The following is a 5,763-nucleotide window of genomic DNA, read 5'->3' as shown; positions in this document are numbered from 1 at the left end:
CAAGTGAGTTGTAGCTCACAAAAGCTTATGCTCTAATACCCTAATAAATGTGATAGAGATGTAGCCGTGTTAGTCTGGTGTAGCTGAAACAAAATACAGGACTATGTAGCACTTTAAAGACTAACAAGATGGTTTATTAGATGATGAGCTTTCGTGGGCCAGACCCACTTCCTCAGATCAAATAATGGAAGAAAATAGTCACAACCATATATACCAAAGGATACAATTTAAAAAAAATGAACACACATGAAAAGGACAAATCACATTACAGAACAGAAGGGGGATGTGGGGGGGCGGGGGAGGAAGGAAGGAAGGTGAATGCCTGTGAGTTAATGATATTAGAGGTGGGGAAGGGGAAATGTCTGTGAGTTAATAGTATTAGAGGTGATAATTGGGGAAGCTATCTTTGTAATGGGTGAGATAATTGGAGTCTTTGTTAATTCCCCTGCGGAGAGTGTCGAATTTTAGCATGAATGCCAGTTCAGAGGATTCCCTTTCAAGTGCAGATTTGAATGTCTTCTGAAGTAGGATGCAGGTTAGCAGGTCATTCAGACAGTGTCCTTTCTGGTTGAAATGACAAGCAACTGTTTTTTCTTTGTGATCCTGTCTAATGTCTGTTTTGTGGGCATTGATTCTTTGGTGATGAAGTGTCTGAGACGTTTGTCCAATGTACATAGCAGACGGACACTTTCGGCACATGATAGCATAGATTATATTTCTGGAGGCGCAGGAATATGTGTTCTTGATCTTATAACTCACTTGGTTAGGCCCAATAATGGTATCAGCAGAGTGAATATGTGGACAAAGCTGGCAGCGGGGTTTGTTGCAAGGGAAAGTACCAGGGTTGGTATTAGTGTGATATGTCCTGTGGTTGTTGGTAAGAATCATCTTGAGGTTAGGTGGTTGTCTATAGGAGACTATGGGTCTGTCTCCCAGAGCTTCTTGGAGTTTAGTGTTCTGTTCCAGTATAGGCTGTAATCTATTGATAACGTGTTGGACAGGTTTAAGTTGGGGGTTGTAGGTGATGACAAGTGGTGTTCTATTGTTGGTTTTCTTGGGTCTGTCTTGTAGTAGATGGTTTCTAGGTATTCGTTTGGCTCTTTCAATTTGCTTTTTTTTATTTCTCCAGGTGGGTAGTTGAGGTTTATAAATGCTTGGTAGAGATCCTGAAGTTTCTGGTTTACTAATAAATGTGTTAGTCTTTAAAGTGCCACTGGCCTCCTAATTTATTCCATTCTATATTTTTTGTAGCCTAGTGGTAAGAGCCCACACCTATGATTTCAGAAACACTGGTGCAAATCCCCACTTTTCCTGAGTTGTAGCAAGGACTTGAGCATAGGTCTTCTATTTCATGGGTGCATGCCCTAGCCACAAAGCAATTGAGTACTTTGGTGCTAGTTTCTCCTATCAAAGTTATTGCACTTTATATAACACACCTAACTATTCCTTGGTGCAAGGACTGGAATTTGGATTAGGATTAGGAGTGGCCTAATAACTAGGCTACAGAGTCAGACTCACTTACTCTCTGGCCCACCAATTCTTCCAATGTATAGGAAGCCTGGGTGCCTAACTTGGGGCTATGAATGCCACTGGATGGCAGAGGATCTAAAGTTAAGCATTGCAATGCTGTGCCTAGGTCCCTATTATGGATTTAGCACCAAAAGGATACTTCACATTTTCATTCTGCAGATGACTTTGAGAGAGAAGAACTCCTGTTTTATGCCAGCTACAGTCCTAAAGCTATTCCTTTTGCCATCAGGGTAAAAGCAATTGACAACAATGAGTTCCAGAAATAAAAATAGAGTGTCCATCAGATGAGAGAGAAATGGAAGGCTCCAGCCATACATGGGGGTTGGGACACAATTATAATGCTGGGTTAAGTTTGCTGGTATCACTTATTCAGAAGCTACACAGGGTGCTTAGGAACTTAACTCTTGCTGGGGATCTGGGGCCGGCTCCTCAGCTGGTATAAATTGGCATTGCACTCTCAGGCTATAAATAAGAAAATGACACCTTTCCAGATGGAGCACTGTGTAATTTACCAAAAGGTCAGTGTTGATTTTCTTTGTTTCTGGCACATGACAAGTATTGTGTTACTGCCTAGGAGCCTAGCACTCCTCCAGCCATTCTTAGGACTGTCCAGTGCAAACTGCGATTTGTTCCTCTTGTCCTGTGCTGCTGTATTTAGAAGCATTGTAATTTTAACTTTTCTACTTTTAAGCATTGGACATGGGGGTGGCAGGGAAGATGGCTTATTACTTATCTTATTAATCACATCCTAGCTATTAGTACTTTAGCACTAGCCTAACACTCTGTTCCTTACCATTGATGTTCATAAATATCTTTGTTGCTTTTCAGATCTGGAGCATGAGTGGTGTTGGAAGTGTCTTCCAGAATATTATGCCCTTGGTTCTTTTATTACACTATTGTTATCATTTCATTTAGTAACATGAACATGCATATGAAAAATTTAAAAAACAACAAATTGTCTAGTAGCACTTTATAGACAAACAAAACATATAGATGGTATCATGAGCTTTCATGGGCACAACCCACTTCTTCAGATGACCAGAGTGTTGGATGTCTAGAATCAAAATAAATAGGGGAGAAGGGAAGGGTGTTGGGGGAGGGAGGTGGAGAAACAAGGTGAGGCAGTGGGTACAAAAATATCAAGGGGAAAGTGGAGCTGAAATGTAACAGGATAAACTAATAGTATATAAGCATCTAAAGACTGGATAGTACTAACTCTTCCTCTCTAATTGCCTTCTAATGGTTCTTACCTAAAAACTGGATAGTCTAAAGAGGCAGATGTTTATAGACTATTTGTTTTTTCTGTTACATTTCAGCTCTGCTTTCCCCTTGATATTTTTATACCCACTGCCTCTTCTTGTCACCCCCCACTCCCATTCTTTTCCTTCTCCCCTCTCCCCCTTCTTCCCTATTTATTTTGGTTCCGGGCATCCAACACTCTGGTCATCTGAAGAAGTGTAATAGAGATGTAGTCATGTTAGTCTGGTCTTGCTGAAACAAAAGACAGGACTGTGCAGCACTTTAAAGACTAACAAGATGGTTTGGCCATGAAAGCTCATCACCTAATAAACCATCTTGTCAGTCTTTGAAGTGATGCATAGTCCTGTCATTTGTTTCATCTGAAGCAGTGGGCTGTGCCCACGAAAGCTCATGATACCATCTACATGTTTTGTTAGTCTTTAAAGTGCTACCAGACTATTGGTTATTTTTTAAGTTTATTCTGTACAGACTAACTCGGCTACCCTCTGAAGCTTATGCATATGAAAGTTTGTCTGCAGGCTGTTTGGGTCCTGGACAGTCTTTTGGTTCTGTGTTTGTACAGCACCTAGCACAATGGGGTCCTGGCCCATGACTAGGACTCTGAGGCATTGCCAAAATGTAAATAAGATGAACACTAGGCATGTGTGACTATGTGCATTTGAGTCTGTGGGTTGGTCCAAGACAACATATGTCTGGTAACCTCTGCAGCAGAGGTTGGAGCTGGCAGTGTTCATTTTGCTGCTGATTGCTGGGGTGTAGAAAAAAAATCATATGAGCAAACAACTTTGTTCAAAGTCGTTTAAACTCAGATTCTCTGTGTCCTGGCAAGGAAGGGGACTGTGCATTTTGTCTGCACAGGAGACAGCCTTAGAGAGCTGCAATTCTGCTTCTCTCCACTTCCTTTAAAAAAAAACAAACAAACATGCCATAAATTCTTTTGTTTTAGTGATGCAAAGGGAATGGCAGGAGGAAAGGCCTTGCTGAGGGTATAGGATGGCTGAAGGCCCACATGTAAATTGAACCTAGCCTCCAAAACCAACACTTCCCACTCCACCCATTTACCAAAAGTGCTCAGAAAAGTATCAGTAAATAGATGGGCTTCCACCAGTCAGGCTCTATCATATCAATGGTAATAATAAAATCCAGTGTCAATGCTCCTCCACTGACAATGTCCTGCTGCCAGGCCCCAGCTAAATGAAACTGCCAGCTGTCAGCTCATCCATGCTTCTGATCTCAACAGCTGTGGTAATAGAAGAGATACCAGCTTTCTAAGCTCTTACCTACAGAGGGATGTGGTTAGTTGTTTCAGAGGGAGGATACTGGCCATAGGTGTAGTCGTACCACTTCAAGACCCCATTGTAATTTGTCTTTTTTACCAGATCAGTTTACTCCTGCTTCATTGGTATAACTACACCAATGGCAAAAAGCTCAGGGTAGCTAAGGTCTAAGATATGCAATACCCAAATGCATAAATATGTTTAGGTTCCTAATTTCCATTCAGAGTAACAGCAGTTAGGAGCCTGAATACATTTGAGGATCTCAGCAAAAGATCTTGCTAGCATGAAACCAATACCTGACATTGCATGTGCAAATGTACCATAGATCAGTGATGCATGAGAAGCAGCAATGTTCTGTACTAGCCAGAGTTTGCTAGGAAGTATGCAGTTTGTAATCAGGAACTGCACACTTGCAATTATTTTGGACCTAGTGGTGACGAAGGGATAGATAAGGAAAAGTAACATTTCCTGTGTTCCACTCTCCTTCAGCTTCATCCCAAGCTAGTCCAGCTGCCTCAGTTTCCCTCTCCCTTCCCTCCCCCCCCCATCAGTAGGGAGGGAAAGAGAAGATCCTGTGATCTTGATCCTACTAAGGCAGAAAACATCCCAGCAATTCAAATGCATTACTCCTAAGGAAATGGAAAGGAGAGCACAAACTTGCTTTTGCTGGGGGTGGAGAAGAGACTTGTGCCTGTTCTCTTTTGCCTTTCTCTAAACAGTGACCCCATCTTTCCAATTTGCTACTTCACCCTATTCTATAGAGCTGCTGCGGGAATCCTTAAAAGACGCCAGAGTGCTTGAATAAGTTTCAGAGCTTTTCCAGGTTTACCTGAGCAAGTGCAAATGTTCGTGGTTTGTAAAATGGGGAGAAGCACAATCAAATTTAAGACATGCCTGGTTTTGGTTCTTGATTTTTTATTGTATACTTTAAACTCAAACCACATTCATTGAATAATTAATTGAGTCACAAATCTTCATGGCAAACTTGGGCCACTTTGCCAAATCCCAGAGCTATTATTCAATTCTCATCCTCCTCGACCTGCCAGACAGTTTTTGCACTGTTGCCTATACTTTTTGTAACCATGTCCTCCTTTGGCTTTTGTATTCCATTCCCTTTTGATTTTCTGTATACCTCTAATCTCTCAAGTGTATCCTGCAGAAGATCCTCCTCACACATACTTCCAGTTTTCTGTAAGGGTTCCACTGGAGCCTCTTCTTGGTCCCCTTCTCTTCTCCCTCTACCAGCATATAACATGGATCTGAACATTGCTAGACTGACAACTCACAGATCTACCTCTATACTCCAGACCAACTGCCTTCTGTTCAAACTAAAATCTCTACCTGCCCGTGTGAAATCTTTTTGTGGACTTGAGCCATCAGCTCAAGCACAACATGGCTAAAACAGAGCTCTTAAGCTTCTCCAACTAACTCTTGTCTTCATCACAACAGATACCATCCTTACAGTCAATTCAGATGAGAGAGATTTTTGACTTAGACATATGTATAAGTTTCCCTCATTCAAAACTATGTCTAAATCTTGTCAGTTCTTTCCTCATGATTTCTCTCAGGGTATGTCTACACTGCCACCCTAGTTCGAACTAGGGTGGCTAATGTAGGCATTCGAAGTTGCAAATGAAGCCCGGGATTTAAATATCCCGGGCTTCATTTGCAACTTCGAATGCCTACATTAGCCATC

This window comes from Pelodiscus sinensis, chromosome 1 (assembly GCF_052426305.1).
Source record: "Pelodiscus sinensis isolate ZL-2025 chromosome 1, ASM5242630v1, whole genome shotgun sequence".
Classification (NCBI taxonomy): domain Eukaryota; kingdom Metazoa; phylum Chordata; order Testudines; family Trionychidae; genus Pelodiscus; species Pelodiscus sinensis.
The sequence above is the reverse complement of the archived record's forward strand: the minus strand, read 5'-3'. Positions refer to the sequence as shown.